A 22,382-nucleotide genomic window follows, 5' to 3' on the forward strand; every position below is an offset into this window, starting at 1 on the left:
AATCCAGATATTGCTGTAAGGTTTTAGTACTTAATTTAATTTAAAATACAGGTTTTCCAGGTTTTGAAAAATGTATTACATCTGCAGGCATAAATGCTAAACATTCATAAAGAAATGATTCAATGCAAAGAACTCCAAAACTGACTGTTTCTTCTGGTGTATATTAAGCCAGATGACCACAGTTTGGCCATAACTGAAAAAGAAAATCATAGTCTAAATGTACAATTTAGAATTTACAGAACCTTCACGTTCATTCCAAGTCTTAAGTACATGGAAATGAATTCTGTGCTGTGGAATTTAAGTTTTTGTATAGGTCTGCTTACTTCGCATTGCCTTGTGTTAAAATACATTAACGTCTGCCCACAAATAGCAGCACATGACTTGCAGCCTGCCTCTATGGGCTAGTGATTTTTGTTCCATTCTGTCCACTGAATGATGTGTCCTTTTGTTTCCACTTCTGAATTTCAGTGTAATACTAATCTCAGACTAAGGGGAGAAGTGCTTCACAAATTGATTGTTTACTTCACATCCATGAAAGTAAGGAAAAGAAACATAAAATAGCCTCTGCTTCTGTGTCATGGTGTTTAGGAGACAGGCAGGCAATGCAGTGGCTTATTGGACGATTAAGCCTGGTACCTTTACAAATCTACAATTTCAAGGAATTATAAAGATGCCATGATAAAAATGACTGATCTATTGTCTTAGTTGGGTATTTAAACTTTTAACTACCAGCATTGTCATTGTATTTCCATCAGTAGCTTAGTATAACTTCCGTGTTCCACTAAAAAAACCGGAAAAGTTACCTTTAGGGGAAAGGTTGAACAACCTTCTGAAAGTCCATGACTGTGGAAAGGTTTTGATCTGCACTTTGAGCAGCACATGATGTGAATACAGATTGCCAGCAGGAGAGAAAGTACCAGAATGCATAACTGCAGACAGCTGATCAGAACACTTAAAATGGAATTTAATTGTATTTAAATATGCTGTTTCTTCACAAAGTTAAATTTTAACAGTCATACTTGAGCTGTGGATTTAGGTCCATCCACTGCCAGTTTCAGGGTAGGAAAGCTACACTTGCAGGAGCTGGGCACTTGTCTGTCGTGTGTCTCAAACTAGAAGCCGTGCTCCTTCTGGTGCATTCACAAGAACATTCAAATGATTTTGTTTCCACTCCAGCTTTTGAAATCTTAGGAGCAATTTCAAAATGGAGTTTCTCATTCCCCAGTTAGAAGCTAGTGAAACCACAGAGGAGTTTGAGACATTCTGACAGGAAGTCTGGAGTTAAACTTCAGGGAATCATTTTATGTGTGAAGATCTGACTCCCTGAGAATCATATTCTGAAGTTTTATTTTGGTTTTAGTAGAGAAGCAGCCCTTCAGTGTCTTTGAGAGGAGCTATTCCATGGAAGTTACAATCTAGGGGAATTAAGAAGTGTGTATTTACATAGACTATGACATAGCTTTGCCAGTGACCTTTTCCCTTTATGTCTTATTTGGGTTCTAGTAGTCTCCCCTCAAAACGTTCCAGCAATATTAATTAATGCCTAGTGTTGAAATCTATCACCAGACTATATTCAAAAGCCAAGTCTAATTTGGCACCACTCCCAGATTCTGTTCCAGTCACTTTGTGTTGCTTCAGAGAAAACCAGTCTAAATCTGACATATTCTGCCACTTGCCAGGCTTTCTTTATAGGTGACTCCTCAAAGCAACATCACAGTGTCATCTCTACCTGCATTCATCACTTCTTTATGGATTTTGATATTCAGCTCATGACTAGAAGGTTACCCTTTTTAGTGTGGTGATCCTTGGTGCCTGCAGTGCCATTGGGAGTTACCTGATGCATTAATGTACCCCGGGAAATCCTTCTAGTGAGGATCATCCCCTTATTCAGGGGAATATAAAGATCTTTGAGGCTGACTGTCCTAGGCTGGCCTCAGGCAGTACTCTGTTGCTGTTAAATCAATATTTTTTTTAACAGCCATTTCAGCTATTGTTTGCCTATTTTGAACACAACAGACAGTCTTGTCTCTGTTTGTCACACTTGAGAAGGATATAAAAAATACAGAGCCCAATCTAAAGTGATTTTATGATAAATTTGAACTTAATCCTGTACTTTTGCAATCAAAATGTGTCATCATGGAAACAGCAGAACTGCTCCATCTGTTTATGCAAGTAGTCTTGGCTAAGAAATGCTCAGATGGAGCCTTTGTAATTCAGGAGCCTTAGTAATTCAGCATAATTCTGTAGGGTTAAGATGAGCACATGTTAGAACACTGCTTAACATCAGTACTTAGAATACAGTACCTTATTTAATTAGGGGATAAGTAGTTCTTAAGTATTTCCCCACTGCCAGGAAGTGCCATTTCTTTTCTGAAAGCATGTATCCTACATCTGTGAAATCCCATTGTTAATGTTTCTAATTTCAGATTCCCAACATGTTTGGAAATGACTTTCAACAATGATCTCTAATGTGCTGACTGGCAGTCTGAGCCTAGGAAGATATAGCATAATTCTTAAAACTCATTGATTGCTACCAACCATACTTTAGATGAATATGGAAAATATTTAGAGGTCCAGTCTGGAGCATGCAGAAAAGCTTTTGGTATTCTAGTGATGGAGGGGGGTGGTTCTTTCCTGCTGAAGATAAGCTGGCCTCACTGATCAGCCCTACATGGTTAACTTCATGGCCATAGCATAATCAAGGGCTGTTAGAATACCACTCACTGCTTTAACGTTGCTTATTGAGTCTGAAGGGCATGTTGTCTTACTCTTGTGCCAGAAGCGTATTAGATCTGCAGAGCCTGCAGCTGTCTGTTGAAGGGTGGCCATGACTACAATATGAGAGGATAGATGGTTCCTCAACATCAACAGCCAACTTGGCTCTTGCTCTTTGATCACAGAATCTTTTGAAGGGTCAAATGATGGAAAAGCAAATGCAGCACTGCTGCTTTTGCAGAAGTCTGGATGTTTATGCAAAATACCCTAAACCCCATGAATATCTCTACCTACAGATAAGCATACATGCTATTGAGAACAAAAATCTGTACAATCAGATTACAGTTAGATTGCTTTCTACAACCTGTTTTTAATGCTCCTTTCCTCCTATGGTTTTGGCTAGATATATAGCTTTCTGTCCATCTTGACAAAGGGAAGTCTGCATATAAAAACTGCTGTGATTTTTGACAGACGTGTAGAATATGAGTGCTCAGATTTGCCATGGGCCTGTGTAAGGTGTAACATTACAGTGTTATCTTTGTAATAGCTATGTGTGTATATGCTTGTACCCTCAGGCAATCAAAGTGCTCAATACAGGAAATGAAGTTCACTTGCATTCACCGTGGGGTAGCGCTGGTGAGACATGCACATCTGTGGTCCGGCTCTGCTTTGCCCAGTATTTGCTTAATACTCTTTCACACAGTCAGGAATTGAATGCTTAGCGATATTAAAAATAGGCATGGAAACATTTTGATTCACCCATGATCCTAAAATGAACTTTGGGTTCATTTGGAATAATTCATACAATTGCTAAGGTTCAGATCACAAATGGAAAAATGAATCACTTACAAACCTTAGTTGGGAACAAGCTGAGCTGATAAGTGACAGTTATTACTTTTTTTTTTAATCTTATGTCTTACCCAATGCTTGATCCCTGCTTTGTCTTGTGGAAATAGTAGGACAACCAAAAGCTGGAAATTTCGTCAGGTCTGATAATTTGACCAGACATTCGTGTATTTATTTCAGTTGTCTCGTTTTGTGGAAGACAAAGCACAGCCAATTTTTTTGTAAAGTCTCATAACAGATTGTGAGTTACAAAAGGCAGCAAGATGGGAATTGAGCTGGGAATCCTCCAAGGCTAAATAAAATGCTGCCCACTATTTCTCCTCCCCCTCTGTAATCCAGTGCTGGTTTTAATGAATATACCGTTAGTACAATGGGAGCTAAAAGAAAACCTTGGGAAACAATATTTCTCAGGTTTTTTTTTGTGTGTGTGTTGGCAAAATGCAGCTTGCCCCCCTTCCCATCAAAGGAAGCTATTTTGGGCTTTTATTTGTTACAGCATCACAGACACGGGGAAGGAAGGGGCATGAGATATCAAGAGTCTGGCACCAAAGCAGTAAGAGGGCATGAAGGTACTCAGAAATTCTAGTCTGGTAGTAACTTCTCTGTATGGTGCTCAGCAGTCTTCCATACAGCAGGATGAAATGATTAAATAGAAACTGTCAAACCCTCAGGACACTTTTCAGGCGCTAGATGGAAAAAGGAGAAAGAAAAGAAGAGATAAGAGGGAGGAACACGCCCAGAGACAGCATGTTGTAGACAAAGTTTAAAACCATCTTCAGCAGTAGCTCAGATTGAAGAAAATGAAGTTCCTCTAGTCCTACTACTCTGTCCAGTCCACTTTGTAATGGCTAGAGGTTAGTCAGATATACAGCTTCGACATTTCCCTTTGTCAAACCATTGCTTTTCCCAACATCAGTACCCTGCTATGTTTATTATTATTATACTGAGGACCTGAGAGGCAGCCTGGCTGAAAAATTCCACAGATGCCTTGATGACCTGAATTTTGTTTCCTACTAAGTCACTGCCTGGATGTGTATGTTTGTGCAAGTTGCTTTATGCCTGTGCTTCCTTCCGAAAGTATCAAACAGAAATAATGAAAGTAAGCTCCTTGGATTTAAACCTTAGCGTTTCTTATTTGTATCTTACTCTCTGCTTTATCCCTGCAGGATACAGATTGCAAATTTTATTGATATGAGATAAAAAGTGCCTAGAGCCTTAAATCCTACATGTATGGTTTTCTGCCTTAAAACAGATGATAAAGGATCAATAATCTTATTACAAATCAGGATTCTCTCACAGAAAAATATTCATGCAAGGAAGTGAATAGTTGAGTTTAGTCATCTGGCAGTTCAATAATTTATCTGGAGAATAAGATCAAGAATCAGCCTTTCTGATATAGCAAGCAATCGTTCCCATTAATGTATATTAGCATTTTTTCAGTTTAGAATAGTGCTCCAAATAGGCTGAAAATGACTCTGCAAAAGTCATTTTGCAGAAGACAGACTCTCATATGAGATATTGACAAACAGGCTCGAAGAGTTCCATGTTATTAGATTTTGCATATAGCAGTTGCTGCAAAAAGTGATGCGCTGCATAAATAAAACCCCATGTTTTGCATTTAATTTTAAGGCACAAAATAGAGTAAGTCACAGGGGTACATCAATATCTATGATATATTTATAAGTCATTATACTGATCAAAACAGTATCTAGAATACCATTTCAGAAAAGCTGTGGCAATATTTTGTCTTAAGATATGAAGGTGTCCTTCAGCCATATAAAGATAGCTTTTCTTAAAGAGGAAAGAAAAAAAAATTCATTTTCTCACTTTTGCATTCCTTTTGGAAGAAAGTTTAATATGTTCTACTAGCCGTTAAAAGATTAACTTGTCATTACTTTTATTTTTGTTCATTTTCACACTGTAAATGTCTACTGACTAGGAATTAATGCATAAAAATCTGACGTAGAAGTAATTTTAGAATGCAATACCTGTGTGTTGATGGTATTGTGGTAAATGACATTTTGCTGCTTTAATCACCAGTGAAAGGTTGAAATTTTTAATTTTTTTTTTTTTAAAGTCTGCAATGCTACTTTCACAGAATATATCTTAATTAATGGCAATGAAAACAAGAGCTTGTTCTCATCAAGGGGTCATTCTTTATAGTATCATTTAGCTATCTGTTTGGCTATATTTTTATGAAAATCCTCTGTGCAGACCACTTGCTGTTGAGGAAAAAACAAAGAGCTCCTTTTATGTAAGAAATCTCCTCAACCCCTGAAATAAGCTATTTTCACACAAATTCTGGTCGCCTACTTTCCCTTTTTATCCTTCAGCCTGATCCAGAACCTGCTGAAATAATCAGATTACAGCAGATTTTGGATTAAGCCATTGAGACAGGAGTTTTGTCTGACACTGCTTTACAGACATGACTCCTGTACTTCTTTCTGGGCTGTTTCTGAGTGACCACGAGTCCCATGGCAGGGCGCAGTGCTTGTGATTTTTCATATATAGCCCTTCTCCCCACCTTTCACTCAGCTCTGAAGCAAAGCTTCACCTCTATTGACAGTCTTGTGCTTTCCCTTAGGTCTGGGCTGAATTTATTCTTCCAACTCAGCAGATTCCCACTACCAAAGAAATGCAGGTTTCATATACACTGGCTTTGGAGTTTGCTCTGACAAAGATCCATTTGTCTGAGAATTATTATGGTGCCAAGAGATGTGGCAGTTGCCATAGCAACAGTTACATAATTGTGTTAAATACCAGAGTAAATACTATAAAGAACATGGGCCACTGGTAGTTTTCATTAATTTAATGTTCCTTTTTGTGGGCAAAGTGTGCCTTGTAAGTTTATTCACTGTAAGTATAAATGCCTAGATCAAATGTGTGGGTTAGCTTTCCTTCTGTTTCTCTCAGTATGCAACTTCAGCATGTAAATGAGAAGTACTTGGATATTTAAGGAGAGAAAAATGGTCTTATAGACTGGAAACATGAATAATTGACTGTGAAACAAGAAAGTGTTAGCTTCTGTGAATGTTCAGTGCTTTTCTCCATGAGTAATATACATTCAGATTTTATGTGAACTAGGGAAGTGTTTATCCACGAAAAGGGACTTTGTGCTTTTCAGTAGCAAGCAGAGCTATGACAATTGTAAAACGTCTTACAGTAATTCAAAGGTAAAATGAAATGATTTTTTGAAACACATGAAAACTTGTTAATTATTCCAAATTATTAACAGAATAATGAAAGATGTTAGGCAAAAATATTCTAAATTAATTAATTTTATTAAAAAAGTCTAAAGCCATAATTTCTTTCAGCCCTGAGCTGCATTTAGACTTCTCAGTTAGTTTCACTGTTGCTTGATGGCTTTCTTGTATAAACTTAAAGCTTTTGTGGAAGCTCAGAACTAAATGTGGTTCTGGAATGCAACCAATTTTATCATATTTTCTTTTAAATTGCACTTAACTCTTAACTTTCATCCATAAGACTTAATGGCAAAGCTTCCATAAATTCAGTGAGACATATTATTCAGAGATTGCTGAAGTCTTTTATTTGAACTAAAATTCACCCTGGACAGTGTGCCAAGAAAATACCGATTTACCTTTTGGCCCTAAAATACTTTTATGAGAGTTTGAATGGTAGACAAGTTGTGTGAAGACATTTTGAATTGAATTAGCTTCTTTTTATGATCTAAGGATGCTAACTCTCCGTTATTTATTAAAAAAATATCTACTAGATTTTGTGGATGAGTGATGGATCATCATGTATTGACATATAATCCTTTTTCAAGTTATTATTTTGAGTCCAGCATGAAAGCATTCTGATATAGACAAAACTATGCCAATCCTATGTGCTAATTTCCATAGACTGCTGGAGTTCTGTGGAAATTTGTGCCAGAGGTATGGGGAACATTTAAAAGAACCATTTGGAAAAGGTTTAAATTTAAAATTCATTGTAGTAAATGAGCATATAAGTGGGAAAGCAACAGACTAAGCATGATTTAGTAGAACATTAAGCAAGATCATAAAGGATAAGTAGATGTCTCTTAGGATATGTAATATCTTTCATTTATAATGCAGCTTTCATCCTGTAACATCCTTAAAGTGTAACTATTAAGTACACAGAGAAAGAATATGCGTGTGCATGTCTATATACATACATCTGTATGAAAAGGTATTTGCATAGATATCTTAATTGTTGATACTTATTTCATAACACTTTTTTCACTTCAGGATAGTAATAGAGTAATTTTTAAATAAGGAGTTTGGAAAAAGGACGTGGCAATTTCTGTAAGATATTAAAATCGCCATGACATCATTAATGTCCTCAAATCCATAATGAGCAAGAGGTATCACAGAAACCAAAAGAACCTGTGAGACTTCTGTCCATTTCTTCCATTGTTGTCCTCTCATTTGACATGCAGGAATGATGCAGTCAGCATATGACAACTACCCCAGTTTCACCAGAAATACCTCAGATTTATTAAGGAACTGAGACATTTCCAAGAGGAGATCAAACTAAGTTGTCTTCAAAACTAAACTCAAGGCTCTTTTTTGTGTCAGAGGCACAAAATATTGATGGTGTTTTCTCCAGTATAATCTTTTCCGTCAGCTTCCAGATACAGGTTGGATTTGAGAGAGAGCCATAATAGAGGAAATTATTCACATGAAAAGATGATTCCCTGAGTAAGAGTTTAGTCATTTCTCTCCATCAGATACATCAATAATCATCTCTAATGATTGTCCCAATAGTTCCATGCTGGTTTTCACAAACCTGAAGGAACATTTATTATGGTTATTACAGTAACACTTATCTCAGCACACATCTTAAGCATTTAATGGAGCATCACAGGGTAAAAGTCTACATTTGTCCTCCCCCAAGAATTGATTCTGCTACTGCAAGGACAGATGGCTCCTTCCAGACCTAAAATTCCTTAGTTGTTGATCATCACAATCCTGTTGCTTTTAAGAGTAGTCCTTTGCATCTTTTGTATACTTTAGAGTTAGATTTCTTAAATATCTAGAATAACTTGGCAAGTTAAAGCTTAATATAATTTGGTACCTCCATAATAAGCAACTCTGCTAACATTTATAGTCATCTTAGTGTTATTAATCATCCAGTTCCTCACTTCTCATTTCACCACCAAATCAAAATGAATAACCTTTGCATTAAGCAGTTAATCCATCTTATAAAAAATAGTTTTATTCATTGTTTATATATTTCCCTCACTGAGGGGGCACCTAGGGATGGTGATTACACAGGAAGAGAGTGGAGGGGCATCAGGTCAATTTGAACTGGCAAGTATTCCTGCAATGTACAGTAATTGGCTGCTGCTAATAACTTTGGTACCACTAAAATTCCACATTGTCCTTCATTACTATGGAAAACATAGATTCTTGTTTAAGGCAACTGTACTAGTAAGAAAGGAGAGACTGAATTTGGCCTCTAGTTTCTTAACAAACTCACTATGACTGTTTGGTGCACAGCAGTAAACAAGAAGTTTCCTGATAAGCAAGAAGAAATTTGTTGAAATCCTTTTTAGAAAGTGTTCTGGTAACTTGTTTAAATTCCAGCAGCACAAAGTCATTCGATCAGCAACTGTTCAAACTACCCTGAAAGGGATGCACTTTTATTTACCTGCAAGTCAGCAAACACCCTTGTGATTGGTGATGTTCAATACTTGTTGGACCATTCAGCATGTGTTTTAACTCAACAGGAAATTATCTTGAAATAATTTTATCTTTAGTTTACTTTCTATCTCTAGAATTATACTGTGGCTTTGTGATAAATGAATCATGGGTCTAGTATATGTAGCTTTTTAAGATAAGGAATAGATTATAATTCTTTCAAAATGAGCTGGATCTAGCTCTTGGTGTATTGGCCTTCTTGTGTCTAAATTGTGTGATCTTAGTACAAGATTGTATCTTCTCTTTAAGACAGTCTCTTTAAGACAGCTTACTCTTTAAGACAGTTCTTTTTAATATCATCAATCAGAAATGGGCTAAATATTTAACTTTATTTTAAGTACATTTATATGTATAATGGTACTAATCACACTGGAGAACTGCTGAATATTCTATGTGGCCAAGTACAAGTTCTATGCTTAATGTCAAGGCAGTGTGGATCAACTGTTGGTGTTTTTTTTGTGTTTGTTTTGGGGGGGTGTGTGTGTATTGTTTGTTTGTGGGGGGTTTTTTGTTTGGTTTTTTTTGGTTTTTTTCTGTGTGAGGTGGGTTTTTTTTTTAGTTTCTTAAATTTTTTAAATGGTCTCTGTCAAACATGTTGTGACATGACCTGTGTATTCACAAATGGGAATTTAAAGTCTTTGTGTGTATGTGAACTTTGTCTTCACCTTACTCACGTAAGCATGCATGTCAATATTTTCTGGGGCTTTAAGGACTCTGTTAACAAGAAACATCACAGTTAAGCATTTCTTATCCTCCTGATGCCCAATGTCTTTTCAGAGTTACTAGAAGAAGCAGGCATGATACATTCATCAATTGAAGATTTATACATTTTGCAGATTATGATAATTTAGAAGTTATAAAAATTAAAATAATATTTAAAAAAATCTTCTAGATCCCACTTATACTACATGTTAATATGTTGAGTGTTTATGGGAGGGGTTGCCCTTTGGATTTTTGTACAGTATTGAGCACTGTGCTGTGTTGAATGAAGATCTATCCTCTAATGACCTGGAGGACGCGTGACAGTAAAATGTCTTTTGGGATCTGGAAGGCTGAACTGAAAGTTAGTTTTCAGATATTGCCATAGAAATTTTTTGCACTGGGATTTCAAGGGTATAATTCTGTGAAGTACTGGACTCTCCTATGAGATTCTGAAGACTTCATACATGCCTTGACATTCGTGCACATTAGTATCACCCAACTTGTTTGACTACTCCTGAAAAAAAATACTAATAAGAAATCTGCATTGCTGATGGTTTAAAAAGCTGTGTCAAAATGCAAAGGGTTTTCTTAAAGCACAGATGTGAGTTGTTATAACAGCATATCAGCCCCTATGAAATGGGACACTGGAATGCTCTTGTGAGGTGTATTATTTTGATTTGGATATTGTTGAACTTTCTAACAAAAATGCCAGTAAACTCAATATTCGTGATTGCCTGTCAATTACTACACTGTAGCTTCTTCTCTGTGCAGGAAGAATATTCTTATACCTGTGACTTTTTTTCTTTTCCCTGAAGACGAAACAAAAAGTCTACTCATTTGATAGGAAATTCATGACTGCTGAAAGACTGTATAAGTAGACAAAAATCCATGTGGGACCAAATGGGCTCAGTTATCATGCTCTCCTGTGGTAGCACCTGGTAACAAGACCATTCAGACTAGGCCTTTTGTTCGTACTGCTGTTCTTGCTGCAAACTATAAACCCATTCCTTAGATTAAAATGATTATTACACTAGTATTCTGTATTTTTTGTACCAGCCTCTGCAACAGAATTGCCTGCTAGAAATATAAAAGGTTTAGAGTGAATTCCTGATTTAGGAAATAGGCATTTCATTATTTGTTTTCGTACTGGCTCAGTCAACATCCATTGGTTGTAGATTCATTCATTTACTGTCATTAATTATATAAAAAATTGAACCTCCATACTGAGAGGTCCATTGGAACTGTTCACATGTATTTAATTTCCAGCAACATCTGTAAAAATATTACTAATATATTATAATGTGGAATATCTTTCAAGATAGACTTTAAAACATATTCTTTTCAATGCATACATTGTAGATTTATGTTGAGAAGTATAAGAATATATATAGATTGGGTTATTTTACTAAGAAAGAGGAAAAATTTGACTTTTTTTCAACAGAGTCACAATCTTGCTCTTTAATTAAAATCGTAATCTTAGCATTGATAAAACTAGTTGTTCTATCCACTCTGTTTCAATAATGCCTATAGTTTGATACTGAGCAATTTATGTTAGTTTACCCCTGCTTTTGGTTTTCAACAGAAATGAGTTTTTTCAGCAGCAGGTTAAAGGAAAAACTGTCAATTTTCTGTGCAATCAACTTAATATGATACAAAATTCTACTCATTTCCTGGCCTTGGGTGTTCTATTGCCATGTGAATCATAGAATCATAGAATAGTTATGGTTGGAAAGGACCTTAAAACTATGTAGTTCCAACCCCTCTGCCATGAGCAGGGATACTTCACACTAGACCATGTTGCCCAAGGCTTTGTCTAGCCTGGCCTTGAACACTGTCAGGGATGGAGCATTTACTGCTTCCTTGGGCAACCCATTCTAGTGCCTCACCACCCTCACAGTAAAGAACTTGTTCTTTATAACTAACCTGAACTGCCTCTGTTTTAATTTGAAGCCATTACCCCTTGTTGTATTGCTACACACACTGATGAAGAGTCCCTCTCCAGCACCTTTGTAGGCCCCCTTCAGATATTGGAAGGTTGCTCTGAGGTCTCCACACAGCTTCTCTTCTCCAGGCTGAAATTTCTCAGCCTGTCTTCTTATGGGAGGCGTCGAAGTCACCTCCATATCCTTGTTGTATTGAGGATTTCTCCCATCTCTGACAAAAAAGCTATAGCTCCTTATTGCATATGTAGCTGTGCACAGCAGGTTAAGTAACTTTCTGACTTTATCTGGAGACAACTTTATTTTCACTGTGCCACCATATTGTGTTGTCCTTTTGTGGTTTGTTCTCTACCTCCCACTCCCTAAAACCATCCTTTTAAAGCTTATGTGGTCATTAAAGCCAGAAGAATCTGTTGTGCTTCATATTGACCCTCAAATCAAGAATTAAGGTAGAGGTAAGTGGAGGGAATGTTAAAACTTCAGTTTAAAGATCAAAAGTAAAAATCGGGGAAGATTTGGCTCTGAATGGCTCACATCTGCAACAGTCAAACTCGTTAACAAAGTTGCATGCATATGTGATGTAAGGCTTGAAGCTTACAACTTACAGGGTTGATCTTAGGCATGATTATTCACAAAACCGTGTAATTAATCTGTCATAGGAAAACATAGAAAGCAGTACACCAAATGCAATCTCCATTAAGTCAACAGGAGTCATTCCACTGATTTTAATGAGCTTTGACTCTACTCATAAATCCGCTATGAGGAGTGTCCAAATCAAAATTTATTTGAGGGTGACCTTGATGTTAATTGTTAGTGTTTCCATGTTTTTTAATTGCCAGGAAAACAGAATGTATTTGTGGGACTATCATATTGTATAGCCCTTTCCACTGGATACTCTTAGCATCAAGTTGATATACATATAATAATAACTGTGCATAATGTTAATGGGCAGTCACAGTATGCTAGTTATATTTTGTTTCTATGAAATATAAAAAAAATATTTCTTTAGTTGTTTTTAATGTTGATTATGCCTTCAGCTGAATCCCTGTAAAATTAATGGGTTTTTTTGTTCAAGTAGCTCTTTAGAGGATCTCAGAAGTTTCATGCTTATTCCGTGGCTTTTAATGCCAGATTCTGTGTATTGACTATAATTACTTTAAAATTTTATCTCGAATTTGTAAATACCATAAGGCAGATTCTGTTTAGTCCTGTGATGTTTAATAAACTTAACATCTGTCAAAAAAGTTGAGTCATCTGTATTTAGTTAGAAGAAAAGTATGCTAAATATAGTAGAAGTTTAAAGGCAAAGGATTCCTTTAATATTTGGCTATTAAACACAAAAATATCTGGTTTATTTGAGGGACATAATTACTGTATCTTCTAGTGATATAAAAATATGGGATAGGGAGTTATGAGAGAGAAATTATTTTGGTTTAGTTTAAAGGCTTTCCCACTTCCTTGTCACTGCTGGTGATTATTGTGTCTTTTTAGTTGGTATTCAGTACATTAGGATGTATTTAGGATCATTTTATTAATTGAAAATATGTTTCAGAGCAATTGTGAATTAGATAAGTGACTTGATTAAGATTCAGTCTTTAAAATTATGAAGTGAGAAAATAAGGTGATGGAAGTCAATCTTGTCTCTAGACAATCAGAAGATAAGATTCTGGTTATGTGTTTAGAAGAATTAAAGAAGAGTGCAAAACCATTCAGCATTTGCATTATTTCTCTGTCATTTTACTGTAGTAGTACAGAAGCACTGTCAAAGATGGTGACTTGAGATCTTATACATGTAGTGAAAGACGGCATCTGCCCAAAGAGCTTCCAGACAAAACAGGTTGGGCAAAAGGAAAAAGTGTTATGATATCGACAGTCTTTACTTCTATACCTCTCTGCCTTGGATTTCTGTCTGTAAAATAGAGATACCCAATAAGTATATTAAAGTTATTCAGATACGGGTCATTAGGGACCTTTTACCTTTTGCTGGTGGAGAGCTAGCTATTTTTAAATTAAGGTTATTACACTTAGTTGTTTGATTTAACTCTGCTACAAGCCATTTACGTAGTGACAGGACAAGGGATAATGGGTTCAAACTTAAACAGGGGAAGTTTAGATTGGATATAAGGAAGAAATTCTTTACTGTGAGGGTGGTGAGGCACTGGAATGGGTTGCCCAGGGAGGTTGTGAATGCTCCATCCTTGGTGGTGTTCAAGGCCAGGTTGGATGAGGCCTTGAGTGGCATGGTTTAGTGTGAGGTGTCCCTGCCCATGGCAGGGGGATTGGAACTGGATGATCTTAAGGTCCTTTCGAACCCTAACTATTCTGTGATTCTATGTAACTCTGAGCTCAACCTCAGGGATGCATGAAGTGGCATCTTGGAGGCCTTTTTGTGGCCTGCAGTTTACCAGGTAGAGTTTTCTGACGTTGGGTCTCTCTAGAAAGATAATGAGAAATTCAGCATGTATCAGAATATACAAATAGCTCTTTGCCTTTACCTTATGCTTATCTCCAACAGATTTCTTCTGGCCTTTGACACCCTGTTATTATCATTTCACATGCCTAATTTGTAGTCCCTTCTGATAAGAGCATGATTTACATGAGTGAAATGTATTTCCCAAGAATATGTCTGTGAACTTGTAGTGTTATACTGGGATATATGGAAGTCCTTTTAGCAGATGTCTCTCTCCTGCTATAGATCTACGGATGTGCTACACAGCTTTTGTGTTAACTAAAGAGCATGAATTATACATTCTAAAATGCTTCTCCTGATGATTAATCTTAATGAAATTTTAAAAGATACCTGAAAATAAAAATAGCGTTTAGAAGATTTTCTTTAGCTTCTAACATGCTGTAACTTTTAGTGTGGGATGATAACTAGCTTAATTCACTGTAGCAGTTCTTTTATTTAAAAAATGGCATACTAAGCATGTTTTTCCACCAGAAAGTTTCTTTCTAATTCTCAATATTTCATATCTGACACTGTGCTAAATGAGAACATGACTTAACAGCTGATATTGATTTGCATGTCATTTTTTCATTTCATTTTCCTATTCAAAAAGAATCAGTGGTGACAAGTTAATGAACTCCAACTCCAACTACATAGATATGGTAAGGGATAGGTTTAGTAGCTGCCTTGTTCTAAGTATGAAAGGCTTTCCTTAGGTGACTGTTTCATGTTAATGACAGGGAAACCGGAATGCTCTGTTCTTATAGTAACTGTCAACAAAGCCAGACCATATGAAGAAGTGAAATCATGCAGGGCTATTTATAGAAACCTTTTAGCAAGTCTAAATTAATTTATCCCAGTATATTTAAGTCTTTAATTTTTACACATGGAATACAATCACTTTAAATGAAAGTACACTGAGCCCTAGGGCTCTACATTTATTTAGTAAGGGTTCATAAAACTATGCTGCGTTATATCTTCTGGTTTTAAATTAACTTCTTGTATAAATTAATAGCTTTGGTCAGTACTAGTGGAGATCAAGACTGCAGAATGTCCTCTCTGAGTGTTTTTCACTAAACTTGTTTGTTAATCTTTTTGCCCCTTACACACTGTCAATGAATATATCTGGTATCTAAGAAGTTTTTCGTTTGTGCTTTGTATATTTTTTTGTATATAGTATTCTAATTTCAGTTTCTCTGGTTTTTAACCAGCAACTTGGTGAACCTGATGCAATTGATCTTTTGGCTGGTGTCTGCTGCTGATGGGAGTTATGATCTGGTCCACTAAGGATCATCATCAGAAAAAGCTGAAAATCTTACAGTCTGTTTCTCACTCGGATGGGTAGATTTTTTTTTTTAATTTTTATTTTTTTTCCCTCCAGTAAACTTGAAAGTTTCAGAAAGGAAACAGAAAGGAAGAACTATAAAACTGGGTAAAATTGAACTCTACATTAACTCGGTGATGCCAATCTATAGTTCCTATCCTGAAGTATTTCATTCACTTGTAGAGTGTGAACAGACCATGTTTCTCTTCTGTGGTTTAGATTTACTTGTAGATAAATCTGTACCAACTGGGACTTTTCTGCTAGGCACTTTCTGCATTACCAACTGTGGTAAAGATGATAGTTAATCTGATCACAGAATTTTGCCACTCGTGGACCTTTGGAATTAAAGACTTGTTTTCCAAATGTTTGCATTGGGTTGCAAGACCATGCAGAAATGGAGTGATGGAAGAAAGAGAAGCTGTATATATTAGTTAGCTTGTGAAGTAAATTTCTGGGGTGGCCTTAAAAGGCATGGAACAGTATGTTTCACTTTCCATCATAATTTCTCTTTTCAGAACAGGGTGGAGATGTATTCAAGTATGCTGCCTGAATTCCATATCCATGCCTTGCCAGGAGTTGCTCTGGCAATGGGAATAAACTGTTGCCTCTGAGGAATACACCAATGGTATTTGACCAACTGGGCAGAGTTCTGCCGACACAGTACTGGAAGCCTGTTCTGTTTGTTCTGCCTCCCTGTCATTCTGCTGATGCTGGCAGGCAAAGTCAAGGTGCACTGAATTATTGACTTTAGAGGGAGCTCTGATTTTTTGGGAGGCAGCTAGATGTGCTGCAGCAGCAAATACCTTTTTCTCTCTCCTACTCTCAAACAAACAGAACTCAAAACCAACTAAGGTACAGCCGCAATAATATTATTTATCAAGGATGTCAGGATGAGAGGTTGAACAGGATGTTTTGTAATTTTTTCCCCCAAAATTTTTATACTAGTCTTGTAAGTGGATATGCATGAGGACAAGCCTGACACAGGATTCAGTTTTTGTCACTTTAGTACTGTTCATGTTTTCCCAAAATGAGAAAAAGGTGAAATAACAAAAAGATTGATCTTTATTTCAAGATCAAAGTTTCAAAAGCTTAAGATTTGAACTTTACTTAAATCTTTTGAAGAAGTTTGAAAAGCTATTATGTAATATATTTCATTTCAGCTATAGTTGGAAACAACACTATCAACATAGCATAAAAATACTGGTTTTATCATGTTTCTGTTTGTATTGCAATACAATACAAATGTATTTGTATTGCAAGCGTAAATATCTCTCAGGACATCTATCCGAAATTTGCAGGCTCAGGAAGGCTGTGATTTTTCAGGATAAGCTTCAAACAAGCCTTGAAAAACCCTGCTATTAGTTTTGCGCAGGTGTGGACCTCTTCATGTTTTTGCGGCATAGCCATATGTGACATGAGCAGTAGGTTCACTTAAAAGTCTCTGGTTTTTTTGAAGTTAATGCTCATTTCAGTGTATTTCTTGTATTTTCTTAGAAAGTTTAAATGCAACAGTTTTGTTGCACTTTGTGGTGCAAACTCACAGATTTAGTAAAACAGAACTAATCTATATCCCCTCATTATTTAATACAAAAGTTGAAGTGCTTGTGATAACAGAGAAAAAGAAAGGGAGATGTGGAGGGGAAGACCTGTTTGAGAGTGGTCTTGTTGTAATTGTTGTATCTGTGTAGCAAACAAAATAGTTTGAAACTGCAGACTTCAGCTGAAGTCTCATGTGGATGTGGTGCCTGAAGAGGGACATGGCTTTCTGTCAGCTCAGTGGGATGTCACTAGACACCTGCCTACTGGTCCTACTTCATTACTCAGATGTTCAGATCAGCACCTTTAATCTGAGCTCTTTCTTGTGCTTAACTGCTGTAAAGATCCTTAATAGTGTTGATAAACTGTATTTTCATACTCTCCTCTGCACATCTTACTTTAGAAATTCTGAAGTTTTGAGGTCTACCTGAGTGGTTCTTCACACTGGGTTTACAATCAGCTACAATGGGGCGGCTTTGAATAATCTCCCTGCCAGAGAATGCCTATCAACTCGAGGAGGTGGAAATAATGGGAAACAATGTTGTCAGAATTCATAAAAGAATAATAGGAATGAATCCTTTTCTACAGATATTCTAGGAGAGCAAGTGAGAAGACAGGGCAGGGACAGAGAGGAGGAGAAGTGGAGAGTCATAATTAAGTCGAAGTTGTGGCAGGCTGAAGGGGTCATACAGAGACCTAAAACTGTAAAGAAAAAAATGGGGGAAAGGGAAATGGGAGCTCAGGAAAAAAAAAAAAAAAAAGAAAAAGAAGAAAGAGGAAAAAGAAGGAATATCATGTAAAAGAAAAAGGCTATATCTATTCTTGCAGGCTTCTTCAAACTGTTCATGCCCTCTCCCTCTTTTTTAGTTTCTCTTTGAAGCCTGTAGCATGAGTCTCATAAAACTTTGCTAAGATTATAATGCAATACTTCAGCACCAATCTCTCTTGTTTATGTGTCCATTAGTTCAAAGCCATAGACAGGCAATTTATTTGGTATGAAAAATGTCACCTATGGCACCCTCATTTGCATCTGAAAATTGATTTTTGTCACACTGGGATTTTAGGACAACCTCTTTTGGCAGCCAACATTGCCACAAAGCATAATAAAAATAATTATGTGACCACAAAAGCAGGTAAGGTTCACTGTGAGTTTTAAGTCTCTACAGAATTATAGTTGGCAAGGCATTATTGATGAGATTGTGAGATTACCTGGGGTAATCCTTCTTGATGATTTGATATTGACACCTAAACTTAAAACACAGCTTGTGATTGCTAGCTGAGAGTATAACAGCATAATGGTATTTGATTATGTTTAGTCAAACATTCTAGTATGACAGCAGAATGTTCAAAATGTCAGTTGGACAATGCATGAACTATTAATTAAGATTTTTAAGATGACAATTATTGAGTGATGGAACGTTTTTTAAGAAAGAACCATAAACCACCTTTTGATGATCAGTTAAAATATGTCACCTACTTAACATTTTTGCAAGTGCTGTTAGTTCATTTTCCACTTTCTAATGTATTCGGTGCTTGGAGTCTGCCAAGTTTTTGTCTCTTCACTGGTGAGATGGTAAATGAACATGGGAAGATGCCATTGTCCATTGTGGTACTGAAAAATCCTATTAATTATCAGTGTTAAGTTGCTCAAACACTTTCATTAGTTATTTTGGCAAAACAATTCCCCAGGGTGAGATATATTTATATAACAAATTCTTCTAAAGCTGAATCAACTGTAAATGGATTATGCAAACTTGTTTTCTTTCTTGTAGATAAATTGTTTTACAGCAGTGCTCATTATGGGAAAGTTCCTTGCCCACTGTAGTACTTTATCAGCACAGAATAATCTACAGCTCCAGTTTCAATAGTAAAAAGACGCCATTCTTTAATATGAATGCAGCTTTTAATCTTAGCTCAAGATGTTGGTTCTTTTTTTTTTTTTTTCTCTGCCTTCTTTAAAAGGCAGGCAAAGGATGGCAATTTATAAGCTTGTATTCCTTAAACCAAATTTGTGTATGCAGCTATGAAGGGAGCAATGTGCTATTAAAAATGGATGAGCACGATCTGGCTGAGGTGTGCGCTACAGAAAGGGGGGAGGAAAAAGTGATTCTTTGTTATTTAAGAAATTCTTAAGTCTTTATGCAAACACTGAAAGTCTGCAGTGGAGAGCTTTGGTTTTATTGAAGACTGGTTTTGTTAAAATCAAAATTTATAACTTTGTTTACTGATCAAATTCATATTCATTGTTTGAATATTTCATTATTTACACTTTGACATTTGACTGAATATTGAGAGAAGTGCTCAGAGTGTAACACCAGTTCTGGCTGGTTTTGCGGAATGCCTTTACTAGGATTTATGAGATTGGCTGTTAAACAGTAAGCAAGGACTTCGCATACATATTTCACATCACTCAATGCTGTTTCTGCTAGCAGAAGGATTTGATCATAATCATGGGTTAGTCATAGTTCATCCAGAACTAAGCCTGTTTTAAACACCAGTGACACAAATATTTTGTACTGGTGTCAGGCTTTAGCTGCTAGGCACACTTGCTGTCACTTGGCAATCTCACTGGCATTAGTTTCTAGCATTGCTGCTGTCTTGCAAGGGAGTAGCATGGTAGTTAGTCAGAGACATTACTTAATTAGTAGTGGGATGAGATGTAACTCTGTTGACTGTAACAACTGTCACTAAAAATCAGACACAGTAATTTTATCTTCGAATATCACACAATTCAGCAAGAAAACTCAGATTTGCTTTCTTCTTTGGGAATGGTTTTACTGTCCATCAGCCCTTGCAGTCTGGGTTTAAATATTTACAGGGAAAAAAAAAAATATTACTGTAGTTTTCTTAGTTTCTCTCCATTGTTTTAGCACTATTTCTTCCTTCAGGGTTTGTTTGGTTTGTTTCTCATTAGTCTGGCTATGTTTTTAATGTAGGCTTTATAGTTTGTAGAAGTAGCCTGGATCTCATTCTGAGAGTGTACTCAGTAACATAGTTTTACCATATATGGCTCTCTTTGACTGAAAGAAGCAGCCTCTGCTAATAAAATTCTATATTTAGTTTTGAAGCACTGATTTTGCTTTTATAAACTGTTGTATACAATAGAAAAATCATTCATCTTAGTGTAGAAACACACAAATACAAGTAGTTCCTTTACAGAAACAAAAAGGTGTGAATTTCAATGTTTCTCCTACTGATAATATCAGCAGAAATAGCACTCTACTGTATTTCTGTGTAGTCTGCTATGAAATACTAGTGAATACTTTTTTCAACCTTATTAAATAATACTTGGCTGTTACTATCAATATGAACAAGACTACCTGCTTCTCTTTCTTTACTTGCTCAAATTTCTGAAAAGGGCAAATAAATAATTACTTGACTCTCCATGACTTTTTATCTGATTTAACTACCTGTTCTTTAGTCTATGAAAGTACTAATCCCTGGAAAGTACTAATGGACAGAAGAGAAAGCCATTTTTCCTATGTAGATAACTAGTAAAATTAATTACTGCACAGGTTCCATTTCATTCCTTAGCAAGATTATCCAAGCCTCCATCTTGTATTGTCTTCATATTTCTTCTTTTCAGCCAAATAAGCTCCCTAGGCCATGCTCTCCACTGATTCCATGCAATTCCTTTTTTAAAATTTTGTAGGCTTTTTTTGTTTGTTTTTTGTTTTTGCAATTTATGCCACTAGTTCTTCAAGTGACACATGCATTGCTTCCCCTGTCAAGTCATTCAGATCAGAGATAACCTTTTTGTTTTCATCTTGTGCTGTAAATGTAATAAATCAAATCCTTGCCAAAAGCAAGTTTTGAATTTTCTATCATGAAATTTGCATTTCATGCTCTGTTGCTTATTCATAGAAGCCATCCAATCTGAAGAGAAAAATAAATCCACATGACTTGTGTAACTAATACAGACAAATGTTTCTAAGCAACTGCCTGAGCAATCTGAAGATCAAAAATTACTCATCTGAGAAACTTGCGTATAATGGTAGATAATGTATTTGTTCTCAGATTTTAGGGTCTGTTAATAGGAGTCTGTAAACTGAAACAGGACCAAAAACGTATCAAATTATAAATGCTTCAATTTATTAACCTGTCGCTATTAGATAAGTTCAGCAAAATAAAGCTATTTTACAATGCTTCACTGTGAAATGGTCAGACAATAACAACCAGAACCTTAGGTGCCATGCTGATAGTTTGTAGTGTTATGTTCAGATACCAAAGGGAGTGGTGCAAAGAAAGTTGAATAACACAGAGTAGAATTAATTTTCTTACATTCCGTGGAAATACTGTGCTTCATAGAAGCAACATGCTGTGCACAATCTGATACACACAATGGGTCTTTGGTTACATTTTGAGGCAGAACATTTGTACTTGGCATGTGTGACAAGAACTGACAAATTCATCTTACAAATTCATAAAGCTATTTAAATACAGTCCAGTCTGGGGCTAACTGCTTGATAGATAATTATAAGGAGTAAAGAGAGTCTGCTGATTTAGCTCAAGCTGTGAGAACTCAGGTTTTTTGATTGTCGAATTGTCCTGTTTAAATTCCAATATGTCAGTAAAGGCAGCAGACATTACAGGTCTAACTTTAATGACTTCAGTGACTTTGGGAGCAAGGCAATGCATATAGATAAAAATAAAACTTAGAGAACTGAAAAAATATGAAATATGAACAAAAAAATGAAGTGGAAGTTAAGGGGTTGATATACTCTGTTTTAGTCAAAGCCCCAGTTTTTGGATGCACTTGAATGTATCACTTCCTTCTGAAAAAGACACTGGATTAGAAATCAAGCTACCTGAGCAGAAGTTTTAGATTTGTGGGATATAAGTACTAAAATAACATGATTCATTGGAAGGTCTCTTGAAGCAATTAATAGAACAATACTGAATCTGTCTTCTCTGCCCCTTGTGAATGCTTTGACTGCTGACTTAATCGGTCACACCTTTGTAGTCAATCAGGAGCTAGCTATGAAGTGCTCCCACACTGCCCTGATAGTTTTGGATTATCACTTCTTTTTGATAAACTTGGCTGCTGCTTCCCAGTGACTGGAAACCCAAAGTAGGAATTCCATGGCCAATGCTAGAAAGACAAAGTAGTAGGAGTAGCAGTGGTGTTGCCAAACAGGTGGCATGCAGGGTTGGAGTAAGGCTGAATCTGTTTTCTCTTGGTCAGGAAA

At 36.3% G+C, this 22,382-nt stretch overlaps 1 protein-coding gene across 1 annotated transcript in view; it reads left to right on the forward strand.

Moving 5' to 3' along the window:
- CDH13 (cadherin 13) overlaps positions 1–22,382 on the forward strand; it is a gene marked incomplete at both ends in the record, with an annotated part of 482,104 nt that overhangs the window by 171,830 nt on the left and 287,892 nt on the right. The gene's annotated exons all lie outside the window — the stretch shown is intronic.

Source organism: Psittacula echo, assembly GCF_963264785.1.
Source record: "Psittacula echo genome assembly, chromosome: Z".
NCBI classification, from domain to species: Eukaryota; Metazoa; Chordata; class Aves; order Psittaciformes; family Psittacidae; genus Psittacula; species Psittacula echo.